Raw genomic sequence first — 18,449 nt, forward strand, 5'->3', positions numbered from 1 at the left:
GCGCAGGGCCTAGGCGGAGGCGGCTTGGACCGGCGGCGAGGGGCCGCGGCGAGGCGCGGGCTGGCGGCGTCGAGGCCGTAGAGGTGCAGCAGCGATAGAAGTGGGGAAGAGGATGTCATGTGGGCTCCAATAAAGGGCAAAATGGCCCTTTTACCTAACCTCTCAGCTGCAAATAATTAGTTTATTCCATGCAGTGTGCTGTAGACCAAGTTGCACTTTGGTGATGTGGTGGAGACAAAATTGGCTTTGATGGTGTGTTCCGCACAAAACTGCATTTTGATGGTGTGTTGTGGACAAATTTCCCTATTCTGATAGGCAACATATATACATTTGGCCGTGTAGAGATATAGAAAAACTAATCAGCAACTGTAGATATATGCTACAATTTGAACAAAGTAATACCTCTTATTATCTAGTCTTAGACACAAGTCATTCACATGGTCTTTACAATTTTGACCTCTATATTGTTGTCATTCTTTTGATAAAATTACATTTGGTGTTAAATATTTGCCAAGGTTAAATCATTCATGAGATTTGATTTACATGTTAAGATCACGAATTCAAACAACTTAGTATAGAACCAAGGTGATCACTAATAAAGAAAAAAAATAGTAAGATTCTAGACATCAATATGGTCTCTAAAATGACATGCTAGAATAGCACTTTATTTTTGTGGTTTAGGAATTAGTTTTTACTTTTTTCAAAAAGCACCATTTTTTAACACAAGTATATGTATCAATACTTGGGTTAAACCATTTGGCACAATATGGTTGTTAGGGAACGCTAAACCCCATCCTAATACGGTTGAGGAGTCTCCTGGAACCCAGCGAGAGTGCTCCGGGGAGTGCCAATCCCTACTCTAATGAGGTACCCATCCTATATATATGTACATATATATTGATATGCATATACAAGTCTATCACACTACAAGATCTTAAAATATTCTAAATAGAAATAATTAAAGTGCACACACCAAATCTTCAATCAAGTAGGTACATATTGTTCCAAGATATCCAGGATGCAAATGTTCAATTGCATGCCTACATTGCATCCTGCAGGGTACTGAACAAAGTTGACATCACCAATCTTGTACCCTCATTCTGTTGTAAATAAAAAAATCAAAGCATGAATAAGTGCCCAGTTATTTGCTTCACATCCACAAGGAAGTGCTTTACCATAGACGGTGAACATTGGTTCCACGGCAGGAGACGGGGTAGATCGAACTTCAATAGAAGTTTGGTACAGGCCTTCCCTAGTGCGTGGTGTCCTGGATTCGTACCAAAGATAACCCAACCTCTCCAAGGCTTGACATAAAATCTGTTGTAAACTCATCACTATGAAGGTGTTAACAAACATATCTTGCAATGGAGATGGAAGATAAATATTATGAACTGCATCACATAGTCAAAAAAAGTACCATAATATTCTTAAATTAACAAGAACTCACATACCATGTCATTTTGATTTCTTGTGCAAGTCTCTTATAGAGTGTAACACATGTTTATTCTTTTGAAGCGCTTTCATTTTGAACCATAAAAAGTCTGGAATTAGATAATCATGCCTCTCAAGTTTTAAAAGGCAAGCTTCCATGGCTCTTCTTTCATAAGTTATCTGAATAGGTGATTCTTTACCACTAGCCACTATTTGACTAGATCTTCTCTTGCTGGTTCTCAAAAGAGATTGTTAATTTCTTGAACTGTTGGTGTTTCATGGTTTCCATCTAAGGAGGTGTACCACCTAGGCATTTCAGTACCTCGGCAAGCCATGTAAACACATCGATCCGCTGCATTTAGAGGTAATGTAACATTAATAAGGATTACAACATTCTTAACAAGAAAAAATGATCTTACTATTCCTAAAGCTGGTACGGTTGGTTGAGGATATCGAGTTGGCCTAGTCCTGTTGACTCTACTGAACGTAATGCCAGGAGGGCGAGCCTTGGGCAAAGGGTAATCCTGAGTCCCCCTCCACTACCCATGAAATGACCGACAGTACCACGATCCAATCTACCACTACCAAAGCCATGATTTTCCATATGCCTATTCATTACCAATTTCATGGAAATGTTATGCAAATATCATACAAATAACAAATTATAATCAAAATAACAATAACACATTAATGTTATATATTTAGCTTAGCTTGCTTGTTTAGCGTTTTTCAGTATTCCACTTTTATTTTAGTTAATTAATGTAAGATATTTGTTTAAGCTTGCTTGTTTAGTTATTTAATTCTAGTTTGTGTATTTTAGCATAAATATTTGTCCTATTTTGGTAGGATGAACCGAGATCCTATCAGTCCTACTGGTGGTCAGAAAAAACCTAACGGGAGCAGTTGGTAGATAATCATCCACAACTGTTGCTTAATCGTGGTGGATCTAGTGTCAGTCCACGCAGTGTAGTTGATGCTTAGACTTCAACAGCAGCACCATGACTGTTTCAACAACGTCTCTTGTTCAGCCTGAAAGACTTGTTGAACCAGCTACCAGTACTATGAGCATGAACTTTCATGACCTGAAGATGCAATTGTGTCATATGAGGATGGAGATATGTCAAAGGAAGATCTTTTTTTTTTGCGAAATGTCAAATGAAGATCTAACATGCAGAAAAATCTTGAAATAACATTGCTAACTTGAGGTAGGAGATGGCTGATGTGAATAAACAAGTTGGTAGGAAGAACAACCAAGTTGGAGTTGGTACCCTTGTAGTTGTTTTCGGTGTAGTTGTAGGTGTGTTGGTATACCTCTTTGTTTCTGTATTCTTATTTAGGGGGTTAGACTTATGTAGCTAGATTGTACTAATTATTTGGGCTTCTTATTTCCATTCTAATTGTGAAATGTAGAACTTGGATCATTTGTGTATGCGACAGATGAACTTGTGTTACTAGACTTTATGTTTGATTTATGTTTGTACCATTTGTGGTATGTGAGCCTAGTTTGTAATGTTTTATGCTTGAATTCATACATGCTGTTGCAATACTTGATCAACTTGGACTTTCTAAATTTGAATCAGTAACCAATTTGTGCTGGTGGGCCACCTAAGAAACCGCCAGTGAAAGTTTAAACCATTTACATTGGCGGTTGCTTAAGTGACCCGCTAGGACAAATAGGTTACTGCTGGCGGTCCATAAGCAACTAGCCTCCTGAGAATTGTGTTGGCAGCACCTGAAATCTACTGTCAGCGTCATAAAAGGAGGTGCCAGCAAAAACCATTTCTGTACGTACTAGTGTATGACAGCATGATGAAACCGACTTTTTAAGAACACAACATATTCAGTATTGAAAGGAAAAGCGCATAACATTTAGTTAACAACTAAGATCTTAACACTACGTCAAAATCAGATAAAGTAGACACTCGTTCCAGTTATGTATATGAAGGTAACTTATGCGCGAGTACTAATGTCTATAACTTAATATCTTCAGGCCCCTTCTTAATTATGAACTTGTGTGACCCTGCCGTGGCCATGGGCAAAAGGCACTACCAGAAAACAAGCCATCGGTCCAGACCAAAAGTACCACCTGCGGTTGCACCCGGTACTAATGCGAGCATCAGTACTGGGTGCAACGGCAGCTGGTACTTTTGATTTGGACCAAGTGTCCAGGAGAGCCTTTGGCACCGGGCCGTGGCACAACCCGGTGCCAATGATCAAGAATTGGCACCAGCTCATTCCATAACCTAGGACTAATAAAAGAGATATCTTTTAGTCCCGGGTGATATCACGCACCGATACCAAATGATGAGATTCGGCACCGGTGGAAAAAACCACCCGGTACTAATGTCCCAATGTCCTCTCGCGTCTGGATATTTCTAAGTCGTGGTCGTCCTCTCTCTCTCTCTCGTCTCTCTACCTGTGACAGTCCAGATATTTAACTAGCTAATCCTATATTGTTAGCATCAAATCATGCATCATTCAATGAAGTTTTGCACATAAAATGATAGGTCAAATGAATCATAGAATTCGAGGTTTTAAACACTCTTTCAAACTTTAAACAAATATGCTTTAAAAATAATTTCTAAAATATAGCTCAAATGAATTATTGCCCAAAACCAATGTTATAGGTTTTCGAATGACGAACAACTTTTGTGTTCAAAGTTTTTCGAGTTGCTACACAAAAACGGGAGAAAAAGTTGATTTCCCAAGCGTATACGACATTTTCAAATGCATTCAAGTTTCAATTTTTATCTTTTAAACAAAGCCTCAAATGAAAAAGTGCCTAAAACGAAAGTAGTAGATTTCAAAAATTTAAGCAAGTTTGGTATTCAAAAGTTTTTCATTTGATCTTTGGAATAGGGAGAAAAACTGAGTTTACAAACTGGAATTTTGAACTTTGAGTTAATTACAGATTTGCCGTCACTCAATCTCCCTCTCTGTTTTCTCGCCGTGACGGCGTTCGTCGCCGGCGTCGGCCACCGGCCGTCCCACGCGTCGCGCCCCCAGCCAAACCCGTCCTCCGCGCCCCTGGTTTCGACGAAACCAGCCTCCCTGGCACCTCCCACGCGCGACACGCCGTCGAACGTCGTTGTCTCACCGTCGCCGCTCTCGACGTCCGAGCCATGCGTCGCCACGCCTTTGCCCTCGCTGCCGTTCTAGTCGTCTCACGAAGCGAACTCCGATTTCTCCTCAGCCTCCTCGCGCTAGAGCCAAAACTCAGAGCCGAGCTCCCTTCTCCCTGTTGCTCAGCAACGCAGCCGCCCGCCGTTGCTTGCCGTCGAGCCTCCTCCACGCGGAGCCCCTCCTCCGCTCGTCCTCGCCCCCAACCAAACCCCTAGAGAGCTTCTTCTCAACGTTGCGCAGCTCCTCGGCCCGGCCATCGGCACCCAGACCCACTGGAACACCGCCGCCGCATGCCATGGCCGCCGCCCCGCGCGAGCTCATCGTGGAACCACCACCCCCGGTCCTCCAATGCCCAAATTGAACACTCCACGGCCGTCTATACCTTCCCTGGATACTCCCACGCCCGACCCCCTCCACCATCCCTCACCAGAGCGCCGCCTCCATGGCTCAGTTCGCCGCCGGCCGCCCCTCTCCGCGGAGCCGCCTCCTCCAAGCGCCTCCCCGCGACCCAAGACCTTCTAGAAGTAGTCCTCGGTCCCCTCTCGCTTTTCCCCAGTGGGGCCCCCACCGCCGGAGCCTCTCCTCGCCGGGAAAAGCCGCGCCCTCCCTCCTCTGTTCTTCACCCGACCAGGGACCTACGCTGAGAAGGAGACAGACTTCCAGGGGTCCAAATGTAAAAACGACAGGAAGCTATAGAACTCAAAAGCTGTGAACTTTGAAAATACCTAGAAAATCGTATAAAAATCATAAAAATTCAAAATAAATTTTTTTGGAATCCTTAGATCAAAACCTACAACTTTTGTTACAGTCATATGTTCATATTATGCTTCTATTTTAATCTAGGATAAAGATTAGATTAAATAGCATACAAATGTATTTCCTGTTGTAGTCATGAACTAAGGCTAGTTTTTGGACAGTATACTACAACATAGATGAATAGACTACTGTAAAAATTTGAGAACATTTTGACAAATCTAGCTATAGGTTTCATTAGATCTTGGTTTATGCCTAGGTTAAATAGAATTAAATCCACAGGGTTCTATACTAGTTTTCTTGATCTGACATTTTTACAACAGCCTTAAGTTTGTTTCTAGATGCTATAGAAAATTTTTGAGAATTTTTAGTAATGTATAACTAGTCCTTTCAATTTAATCATGAATAAACTTTGTAAATCAAAAACCCTAGTTTCCTTAATTAGAAAAATCTCATAGTTTTACTAGAGCTTGAGTTTGAGTAAATGAACCTACATACCAATTTTGAGAATCAATAACTTCCTACTTTGTTCTGTAAAAATAGATCTTTATCCCAGCAGAAGTTGTTTAACTTATTGTTCATGTTTAATCTGCTTCATGAAAATAGCTGAAAATTTTATTGTAAGTTGGTACTTCAGTTTTGCTCCTTGCATCAAAATTTCAACCCCATGAGCTATGGGTAATTATAGTTTTGGACAAAGCATGTTATCTTTAGTTTTGTTAGAAGAAATAACTTTTGTATGTTTTGGTATATAATGAAAACCCCACTTTGATTTTATGAACTAAGTTGTGTTAAATAACTACTCTATAAATGACTGCCCAGGAAATGTTAATTAAGAAGTTTCACATCCAAACTCACTTAGGTGGACTACAACTTTATCGTGAAGGAAAAATAATAACATCTACATTGTTGAGCATCTCGAAACTGTGCATTCATATATATGCATTGTCGCATTTCATTTAGGTACGATAGAAGAACCGTGGGAATGACGTGATGATGGAGTCGAGCCAGAAGACGGTGAATGGTGGACACATCCAGAAGATGGACGGATGGATCCCGATGTACACGACCAAAGGAAGATGTTCGCCGAGCAGTTGTTCTCTAACTAACACCGACCTAGTGTTAATTCCAGGCAAGCCCCGGAGCATATCCTATCTATTTTAAATTTATGCAACATATTACTGTTTCTACCTACTTGCGCATTTAAGTTTACAAGAGTTGCTTGGAACCTTAGCTGCATAATCCTAGGTACCTATGCTTGAACACTAGTATGTGTAGGTCGCTAGATGGCTAGGCTAATGGTTCGGTAGAAGTCGAGTGATTTCCTGTCACTCGCGAGAACTATAGGAGTTGAATGTCTACTACATACTACAACTATAAGGTTCACGGGCGGGGTTGTGGTACTTGTGATACCCCGTCTATTTAGTGAAAATGGATAAGGCCGCAGTGTGTGGTAGTGGTGGTTAAGCGTTTGAACGTACTAACCACATGCCGAGAAATATGGTAATCGGTAAGCTTAAGTACCTGATTGGCCCGGCAAGTGGACTTTACTCTCACCTTCTTTGAATGTTGTTTCTCATGCGCGCACATGCGGGTGCAGAGTCGTCGTACTCTGTAGTCGAGGACGGTGACCCTGATCCACAACCCGGAAAGAAAGGGGAAACGTCATGTGGGTGACTTGGTTCCCATACGTGTGTGTTAGGTCTGCCTGGCCAGGTTAACAAATTTGATTCGAATCGTCCGCTTCTCACGGTTTGGGACTGCTTAACCCTTTTGCCACATAGAGTACGAAGTGAAAGATGATGGTGATGATGAATATGGTTGGTTGGATGATAAAAGATAATTGTTTCCACCATGTATGCTATTGGATAGATTCTCATCTAGAATGGTTAATTGAACTGGAACCTGCAAGCTAAAACCTGCAATTAAGGATCTACTCTTATTGCTTTTCGGCAAACCAAACCCCTCAAGCCAAAAGCCTTGCATGTCTAGATAAAGGGCTAAGTATACCCTTAGTCGGGTAAGCCTTTCTGAGTATTAGTATACTCAGCCTTGCTTGTGGCTTTGTTTTTCAGGTGGTACTACGATTGACGTCATGTACGGGCTTCATCATGACGTCTTGTTTCGTCGCTAGACTATCGTTCATTTTTCGTCAAACTTGAGCTCTATTGTACTTTTATAAATTCAAACTCGGTTTGTAATAATCATTCAGTTTCATTCTCTGTACAGTAAAATTTGCGGAATGTTGTATTCTCTGAACTGCTTTGTCGATCCTGTTTCAAGTGGTTTAATCGGGATTTTACCCGACAGCACTGCCGGATTACTCCGTTTTAAGTGTGTGTTAAGCCTGATTGTCGTTTTGATGATGGTTAGCGCACTTAAGCCGGATTAATTTAGACGGGGCTGCCACACTGCCCCTCTCATTTTTCTCTAGCTCTCATCTCATCCTCTGGAGTCGCCGTGCCTCGAGGGCGTGCGTCGGCGCGGAAGGAGCGGCGGCCCGGCGTGGCCGCGCGTCGGCGGAGGCCCGGATCTGGTGGAGGCTGGGCACGCAGGCCCGGCAAAGCGGCGGATGGCTCCGGTGCGGGAGGAACACGGCGGCCCGGCGAGGCGCCCGATTCCTCTCCCCGGCGGGGCCTCTGACCTCCCTAGCGCCACTGCATCCTAAAGATCCGGCGGCAGGACTCCAAATCCAATCCAATCCGGCACGCATCGCCAAGTCGACAAGGATAGCAAGCTGTAGGCAGCCGAATCCCTTCCGCCCCCCGCCCCTTTTATCGATTTGATTATATTGCTTCTGTTCCTTGCTGATTCTCTCGTTCCGTTCCTTGCTGATTCTCTCGATTCGATTTGTTTTATGGTTTCATCTTCCTCTTGCTCCACTTGCTGCTCGATTCGATTTGATTTATCGTCCCGTGCAGGCAGGCAGGCTGGTCACCATGGGATCTAAGGCACTTTTTTCCTCTTGCCTGCCGTCGACCTCGCCACGAAGTTGAGAAGGAGGACGACCCTGCCGCGCCGGAGCACCACCGAAGCCCGGCGTTGCGGCTCGCGCAAGGAGGAGTTTGGGATGTATCAATTTTGGGATCTATTGATTTTGTATCAATTTTGTAAATGATTCTTTGAATGATTTTTGGGATTTATTGATTTTGCATTGGTCGATTCAGTATTTTGTGGTTGAGTTCTTTGAATGATTGTTGGTAACGGTGAGGGATGCGAGTGTAATGGGAGAGGATACCAGGAACGGGAGAGATGCGAGCGGAATGGGCTGGCGGCTATTGGTACCGGTTGCTAGCCAACCGGTGGCAAAGAAGACTTTAGGCACCGGGTGATTTACCCGATGTTCTAGGTAGACCACATTGGTCTCGATTTGCTAGTATATCGGTTGCAAAACCGGTACTTAAGCTCACTTTCAACCGGTGCTGATGGTCCTTTTTCTAGTAGTGAGGCCTAAATTCAAGTAGTATTAATAAGGCAAAATAATAGAAACCTAGTTAGCATATGCGAATGTAGGGGCTGGCGGCTAGAGCATCTCCAATAGTTTGGCATTTTCTGTTTCCCAAATCATACATTTTGCCAACTCCCAAAACAATATAGGGTGGAAAAAAAGAGCTCATATCCAAGAGTTTGGCATAATTCACTCCCTAAAATTAAAGTTTTAGCTATTTAAATGCAATAAAGAAAAAAGGTAAAGAAAACCACTTTCTTCTTCTACGAAGAGCACATAGCATACGGGGAGGCCGGCTCGGAGCAGCGCTGCGCGCCGAGGATCATGATTCGCGAGGCACCCGGCCTTGCTTGGCGCGGTCGGGAAGCGGCGCACCGTGACAGCGGCGGCGGCGCCATTGGCGGAGGCCCGCACAGAAGGGCAGCCGGCGCTGGCGGCGGGCGGGGCGCGCACGCTCGGCGCGCTGCTCGCGGCCGCGCTGCTGCTGGGCGCCGCCGTCGCCATCGCCCTCGTCGTGCTGCGGCCGGGCGTCCCGAGCTTCTCGCCTTCTCCATCAACAAGCTCACCGTGCGCAACGAGTCGTGGCCGCCACGCACGGACTATGACTTCTTCCTCACGGCGGTGAACCCGAAACAAGATGACCGCGCTGTGCCGGAGCGGCTCGGCGGTGCTGCTGCACAAGGGGAGGACGCTGGCCAGAGGTGGCGTGGGGCAGCCGGCCGACGGCGGCGAGGACGCCACAGACTTCAACATGCTGCTGCCCGGGGTGCCGCACGACGGCCACACGCCCAGGGCTCCCATGGCGTACGCCGTCGTCGTAGACCCGGGCGCCGTCGACAGCACCGACGAGCCCAGCTACCAGACCCACGTCCGTGGCAAAATCGAAATGGGGAACCAGTCACGAGCGCTCATATATGCGCTCGGAGGGAGGAGTTTTTGGAATTGTTAGCAATTGGGAAATGGATTTGAGGAACCATTGGAGACACTACTAGAAAACGGGCCATCGGTCCTGGCCAAAGGTACCAGCTGCTGTTGCAGCTGGTACCTTTGGCCATCGACGATCTAGTGGAGGGAAATTGGCACCGGGTGGTGGTACCAACCGGTTCCAATGCGTCACCATAGGAACCGGTCTGAACCACCACCCGGTACCAAATGAAGGCGGCGCTAAAGGCACCGGTTTATAGGAATAACCGGTTCCTATGGAAATGAAACGTGGCAGCTGCCAGGAGCTCGGGCCTAAGGCACCGGTTGGTGCCTTGACCCGGTTCTATTGAATTAATTTTAGCACCGGGTCATTGAAATCAACCGGTGCCTTTGGCCCGAGCCTATAAATACCCCATCCCCTCCCCCTCTCAAGCTGTCGTGAACTCACTGTTCATGGCAGCTGAGTGGGGTGAGGGGAGGCGAATTTTTGCTTTTTTAAAAAAAAAGGTTAGTTATTTTTCTTTATAACTTAGCAATTAATTTTTAGAAACAGTTATTACTTGATTTAGTTTATATATGTGATAATTATTTTTATTTGTAGCATCTTATTGTAGTTATATACGTTGTCAATTTATTTGATATTTGAATACTATCAAATTATTGTATTTATATGTTTTTTCAATTTATTTGATAAGTGAATAGCATCTATTTATTATAGTTATATGCATTATCAATTATATAAATATATTGTTATAAATTGGTAGTATGAATGAACTATTTGTACAGTACAATGATGTATATAAATGTATTGTGGACCCAGATGAGTCGGCAATGGATGTACATGGCCGACCGGCGTTCAAAGGAGTTCATGGATGGCGTGCATGAATTCATAGAAGCGGCCGAGAAACACAAGTATGGCGGTTTCGTTCGTTGTCCATGCAAATTCTGTAAGAATGAGAAGGATTACTCATCATCAAGAACCATCCATAGTCACTTGTTCAATAGTGGTTTCATGCCGAACTACTATGTTTGGACCAAGCATGGCGAAAGAGGAATTGTGCTAGATAATAATGTAGAAGAAGAGGACAGGATTCCTGACTTTGCAGCCAATTATAATTCCTTTTTCAACGACACTGCAATGGGTGAGCCTGAAGAAGATACTGAAGGATACGTTGTAGAAGATGATCTTGGTCAGATGCTGCGCGAAGCTGAGGAAGGTTGCGAAACAGAAAAGGAATCAAGAGATCTGAAGCGTATGTTGGAGGACTACAGAACATTGTTGTACCCTGATTGCAAACAAGACCAAAAGAAGTTGGGTACCACATTGGAATTATTGCAATGGAAGGCATCAAATGGTTTGTCTGACAAGGGATTCGAGGAGTTGCTGAAACTTATAAAAAACTTACTCCCTGAGGGTAACACCTTGCCGGAGACAACATACGAGGCAAAAAAAGTTATTTGTCCTTTAGGATTAGAGGCACAGAAGATACATGCTTGTCCTAATGACTGCATCCTATATCGAGGTGAGTATAAAAATTTGGATTCATGCCCTGTATGCAACGCATGCCGGTATAAGATCCCTCGAGATGATCCTGGCGACATTGAGGGGATGCATGTCAAGAAGAGGGTGCCTGCCAAGGTGATGTGGTATTTTCCTCTAATACCACGTCTGAAATGTTTGTTCATGAACAAAACGAATGCTAAATTGATGCGATGGCACAAAGAAGAACGTAAGCAAGACAATATGTTGAGACACCCCGCTGATGGGTCGCAGTGGAGAAAAGTGGACAGAACATTCCCAACATTTGCAAATGAAGCGAGGAATATAAGGTTCGGCTTAAGTACGGATGGCATGAATCCTTTCGGTGAGCAGAGCAGTGGCCATAGTACCTGGCCTGTGACACTCTGTATATACAACCTTCCTCCCTGGTTGTGTATGAAGTGGAAATTCATTATGATGCCGGTGCTTATCCCCGGCCCGAAGCAACCCGGTAACGATATAGATGTGTATCTGAAACCACTGATTGAGGATCTTCTATTGTTGTGGAAAGATGAGGGTGTTCGTATGTGGGATGCTCACGCAGAGGATCATTTTAACCTGCGTGCATTGCTTTTCATAACCACCAACGATTGGCCAGCACTAAGTAACCTCTCCGGACAATCCAATAAGGGTTATAGGGCATGCACCCATTGTTTAGAAGAAACCGACAGCATGTACCTCAAGCACTGTAGGAAGATCGTGTATATGGGTCATCATCGATTTCTTCCGATCAAGCACCCATTAAGGAGGAGGCATGCTCACTACGATGGAAAGGCAGATCATCGTACCAAGCTTAGGCACCGTTGTGGGAAAATGGTGTTTGAAATGGTCAAAGATATAAAAGTAGTATTCGGAAAAGGACCCAACAGCAGATCAGTGCAGAGTGATGACGGACGTGCACCTATGTGGAAGAAGAAGAGTATTTTTTGGGAGTTACCTTATTGGGAAGTCTTAGACGTCCGCCACGCAATTGATGTGATGCACCTAACAAAAAATCTTTGTGTGAACCTTCTAGGCTTCCTTGGTGTCTACGGTAAGCCAAAGGATACATTGGAAGCACGGCAAGATCTTCAACGTATGAAATAACGGGCCGCCCTACATCCAGAAAAAAGGGATAAAGGACGTCATTATCTAGGTCCTGCGTGCTACACTCTTAGTAAGGAAGAGAAGCAAAGTATGTTCGACTGTTTGAATAGTATCAAGGTCCCATCATGCTACTCTTCGAATATAAAGAGGCTACTGAACTTGAAAGAGAAGAAATTCGCACACGTAAAGTCCCATGACTGTCACGTGTTGATGACGCAATTGATTCCAGTTGCACTTAGAGGTATTCTACCAGCTAATGTTCGAGCAACAATCATAAAGCTATGCGCATTTCTCAACACAATTTCTCAGAAGGCAATCGATCCATCGAGTTTAAGCAGGCTACAAGAGGATGTTGTCCAAAGTTTAGTCAGTCTTGAAATGATATTTCCTCCATCATTCTTCAATATTATGACGCATCTTCTAGTTCACCTGGTCAAAGAGATTGGTATTCTCAGTCCTGTTTTCCTTCATAATATGTTCCCTTTTGAATGATACTTTGCAGTCCTAAAGAAATACGTTCGTAATCGGGCTCGTCCAGAAGGAAGCATTGCGAAGGGTTACATCACAGAGGAGGTCATTGAATTTTGTGTTGACTGTGTGGAAGAACTATGCCCTATTGGGATTCCAGTATCACGTCATGAGGGGCGGCTGATTGGAAAGGGCACACTTGGAAGAAAATCAGTAAATGTCACAGATCATGCCACGTTGAGCAAAGCACATCTCACAGTTCTGCAACAATCAGCCTTGGTGGCTCCATACATGGAGGAGCACATGCAAATTGTGCGAAGTATATACCCTTTGAAGTCTGAGACATGGATTACAAAACATCATAACGATACATTCGCCACCTGGTTGTAGAAGGAAGTCATGGCCAACGATCAAATTCATGAGCAGCTAGCTTGGCTAGCTAGGGGTCCGGCAAATTCAATCCTGATGTACCAAGGATATGAAATTAATGGTTACACATTTTATACAAGAGCCCAAGATAACAAGAGCACCAATCAAAATAGTGGTCGCCGTATAGATGCCACCGACTCTAGTGGCCAAATGAACTCATATTTTGGTTACATTGAAGAGATCTGGGAACTCGACTATGGGCCGTTGAAGATACCTCTATTTCGTTGTCAATGGGTTAAACTCACAGGAAAAGGTGTCGATATCGACGAGTACGGAATGACAACGGTAGACCTCAAAGAGCTTGGCTATCGAGACGAACCATTCGTCCTAGCTAAAGATGTCACTCAAGTTTTCTATGTGCAGGACATGTCTAGCAAAACGAGAAAGGACAAGTCCAGGAATAAATCAAGTTTTGTAGGTGCCGGAGATGAGGCAAAGCGCCATATTGTTCTGGCAGGAAAAAGAAAAATTGTGGGAGTCGACGATGTCACAGATGAAGAAAAATACAATAAGGTTGAAGATATGCCTCCGTTCGCAGTGGAGGTTGACACAAGTATTCTTTTAGCCGAAGAGGAGGCTCCGTACGCACGTCACGATTGTAAAGCGAACCATCGTTAATATTCCCTTAGTTGAATGATTATGTCTTGTAATATTTTTCTGTGAACATTATTAGATTTCTTATGCAATGAATTGATTTATTGGACAATTAAATGATTTATTATGCAATTATTTGATTTATTATGCAATTAAAATGATTAGTTATGCACCTAAATGATTTATCATGTAGTATTTAGAATTATTTTGCATTTAAATAATTAATTATGCAATTATTTGATTTATTATGTAATTAAAATAATTAGTTATGCACCTAAATGATTTATTATGTAGTAATTAAAATTATTGTACATTTAAACGATTTATTATTGTGCACCTAAAACCATAGTTAATATTTTCTTAGTTGAATGATTTACTAGGCAGTTAATAAATTTATTGAGCAAATAACAAATTTATTAGACAATTATTTTAACTATTAGACAATTATTTAAATTATTAGATAATTATTAGATTTTCTAGGCAATTATTAGATTTATTATGCAAATATCAGATTTATTATGAATTATGAGGCAATTAATATATTTACAAGAGAAAAAGAAAAGAGCAAAGAAAAGAGAACATTTGGTACCGATTGGAAAATCCAACCGGTACCTTATGGTCCTATTTGGGTAAAAAAAAAAAGTGGGGCGTCGCGCAGGAGTCGAACCGTGGCCGCGGAGCCCAAATTACCGAGCGTTACCATTGAGATACTAAAGAATTCCGTTCCAACTGGGTCAAAGATTTGTGAAAAGTGAACTTTAAATGGCCTAAGGTTCCGGTTTTGGATATCCACCCGGTACCATAGGGTCTTTTCATTTCCCGCCCGTTGGGCCCTTAGGCACCGGTTGTGCGGAGACCCGGTACCTAAGGCCTCGCCTAAGGCACCGGTTGTAGATGCAACCGGTACCTAAGGCCTGCCTAAGGCACCGGTTGGATTTTTACCCGGTACCCTTGGCCACGAGTATAAAGACGTTGCCTTCTTCCTCCCAAATCTCTACTGCTCATCACCTTCCTCCAGTCGACCGCCGCCGCCCTCCATCTCCGCGCGCGCACCGTCGCATAGTCGTGCCGCCACTACCACATCGTCGCGCCGCCGCCTCTTCCTCTCTGCGCTCGGTCCGGCGTCGTCCGCCCGCGCCAACCTCATCGTCGACGTCGACTCCGGTGACCTCCACGCACGCCCAGATCTCGGCCCTGCCCTTTTAACCACCCGCGCCGCACACCCAGGAACCCTATCCCCCACTCTAGCGCCGCCCCAAACCCCGGTACCACTCCCCGTGACCTCCGCGCCGGAGCAGAGCCCCGTGCCGCCGTGGTCTCGCTTCTCCGCCGCATCGCAGCCTCCCTCAAGTCGTGCAGAAGCTCCGCAGTGCCGCCAGGGAGTTTCCCAAGCCGACCTGGCCCGAGCTCCGACCGCGTAGCGCCGGAATTCCACCCGGCCGCCGCCGCCGCCGGTAAGTGCTCCGCCCGTGAAATTCCACGTCGCCGGCACGATTCCGACCTCCCTGACCCCTCCACCGGCTTCGCAGCTCGACCCCGAAGCTTCCCGTGGAGCCCAGAGTCCCGGAGGACCCCTGCATCGACTCGTCCACGGGCACCGCACCGCCCTCGCCGCTCGCCTTCGATGCCACCGCCCCTGCATGGCCGCCTTGCTCGATTTCGAGCCTCGGTAAGCCCCCCAAGCCCCCGCCATCCTTTTGCGCTAGATACCTTCGCTTGTGGTGCACCCTAGGTGCCCCGGCCACGCTCGCCGGCGTTGCCTACGCCGCAGCGCCGCCATCGCCGCCGAGCACCTCGCTCCGAGCCTTCCCGTGCCCAGATGTTGCCTCAGGTGAATCACACGTGGTGTGATGAACCTCCTGGGCCAAACCACGACTCAAACCAAGCCCTGGAACCCCGGAAACACCAAACTCCGGTCGAGCGCCGCCACGGGGCAGAGCTCCGGTGAGCCGCGCCGCCGCCCCCGCGCGCCCTTTGGCTCTGGGCCGCCCGATCTGAGTTTAGCGCACCAGATTAGATCACGAACGTTTTTAATCTGAGCCGCGGGATCGTGATCCAACGGATCAGATCCGCGCGTACCCCTTCGCGCTGCCACTTTTGTTAAAGAGTACCTAAGTTTTCTCTGAATAAACCCGCAGTCCAGGCGCATTCAAAACTATTTCCAGTTAGGCCCAGAACTTTGCATGGACCCCCTGAACTTCTTAGAAATCGAACCCGCCGTCCAGCCCTTGCCTTTTTGCGGGTTAGACCCAGATCTAAGGTTTATTTACGTTTAGGTCCTCGGTTTTTGCATAAAACCCCCAGAGACTCTGTTTTTCTCACAGTTTAGCCCCTGGATCTTGTTTTAAGCGAAGTTTTCACGTTCTAGCTCCGTTTTAGGCGTTCTTTATGTCCACGTGATCATTGTAATGCGTAGAATAGTTCTAGCATAGTTTTGGTTGCTGTTTTCATGTATTGTTGTACTGTTTCTTAGTTTTTGCTATTGTTTGCATGTATGTTTATGTTGTGTATTGTTTTTGGCCATGTGTTCGTGAGTAGACGTTGATCCATCTGAGTAGCCCCAGTACCAGTACCCGGAGCAGCCATCTTCTAGCAGTTTGAGCAGCAGGAGCAATTTGAGGAAGGCAAGTATAATATGAACAACACCTATCACTTTAAATACATTTTCATAGTGCATTTTAATACTGTATGCCTATAAGGACTTTCCTAGCCACTTTATATCCTTTATATATAGTGTATAATTTAGTTATTAGAGAGACTTTATTTAATCATGTATTTAAATAGAGAGTGAATAATGCTTGTATTTATGTATTTATCATGTATTTCTGTAACTCATGTATTTATCATGTAACTCGTGTAACGACGACGAGCAATTTCGTATTCGCTCTCTAACTCACGCATTTGCCATCCCTCGACCCTCAACTCTAGACCTCGATCCTCGACCCGGTTCCTCGACCCTCAACTCTCAACCCCGTTCCTCGACCCGGTTCCTCGACCCCGTTCCACGACACACACACACACACACACACACACACACACACACTGTCTAATACACTCTAACACACACACTCACACTAACACACACAGACACACACACACACTCACTAACTCTCTCTCTCTTTCTCTGTTCCTCTAACATACACACACACACACTCTCAAACACGCATATTCGTTCAAAGAATTGAATTCTCCTGCTTCATTTAAGGATGGACACATACTCTAACACATTTTTACAGTTTCGGTTAAGGACGGACCCCTTCGGTGATGAGCAGGCCGCCGGGCAATACATGTTGGACGCAATAAACGAAGATACGAGGGCCAACACCACCCAGCCAATCGTTAAAGAAGATGCTCGGACAGCTGATTCGTTTCTGAATATGTCTGGAGATGCCGATGAAGAAGATGATGACTTTGTGCCGCCGCCCAATCAACAGCAGCATGTTCCTGTACAAATCCTAAAACTATATGCATGGTGACTTCGGTAGATTAGTTTTGCGATTAACATATCTTTTCTGTAATTTAGTCAACCTCTGCATCGACTTCGTTGAGCCAGTCAAAAGGGAGACGCCGGCCAACCAAGAAAATGGAGGGAAGATAGGTCGTCACAGAAGTGGACGCAGAGGGCTGTCCAAGTGCTTCAGAGGATGCTAGCACAAAATTTGTCAACCAATGTGGGGTTATTGTTCGGGCAAAAATTCCGATCACCACAAGACTATGGAAAACGACCAAACCCGAAGAACAGCAACACGCCGTGCCTGCACATCAGAAGGAAATGCTATGGGCAGAACTCAAGGATATGTTCACTCTTTCTAAAGGAGTTGACCAAGAACTTGTGAAGAAATGTGTCTTGAGAAAGATGGCCCTTGCCTTTGCAACTTTCAAGAAGAAGTTGTACACCAATTACATCAAGAAGGATAAGGAGCCGAACTGGGACGATCTTCCTCAGGTTAAACCATACTGGGAGGAGTTCAAACAATACAAACTATCAGAGGAAGCCCAAATAAAAAATCTGAACAAGCCAAGGTGAATGCAGCAAATAAGAAGTACAGCCACCACCTTGGGGCTGCCGGGTACAAGAAGTCAGTTAAAAAATGGCAGAAGATGGAGCAGGACCTTATGGATAGAGGCATCAGGCCGACGACTTGGGATTGGCCGGATAGATCCAAGTGGTGGTTATTTGCTAATGGCGTGACACTAAACCAGTTGGATGGAAGTTTGGTCATGCCCGAGCATATGCAAGAAATGTCCCGTGATCTAGTCGCTGCAATAGATGAGACTCAACAAGGAACATTCCATCCTCAAAGGGAGAATGATGAGCTGACAAGGGCATTAAAGAATCCGGAACACCCTGGACGAGCCCGCGGCATCGGCGTGGTCCCATGGAAAGTTGCTTGGGCCGGAGATCCCTCTTACAAGACTCACCGAAAGAGCAAAGCCGAACAGGAAGAGAAACTTCGTGCCATAGAAGAAAAGATGAACAAGAAGGTTGCGTCCTTGGAATCTCAGATGGACGCCAGGGTCAATGAGGCGGTGCAGCTAGCTCTGAGCCAAAGGGGCACTGCTGTGTCGCACCCGGATGTTGTGATAAGCCCGGCCTCTCAACGACGCAGCAGTTGTGCATCCATAGCGGCGCCCGACGTACAAGCGGAAAAG

The sequence above is a fragment of the Panicum virgatum genome, chromosome 2N (genome assembly GCF_016808335.1).
Source record: "Panicum virgatum strain AP13 chromosome 2N, P.virgatum_v5, whole genome shotgun sequence".
NCBI classification, from domain to species: Eukaryota; Viridiplantae; Streptophyta; class Magnoliopsida; order Poales; family Poaceae; genus Panicum; species Panicum virgatum.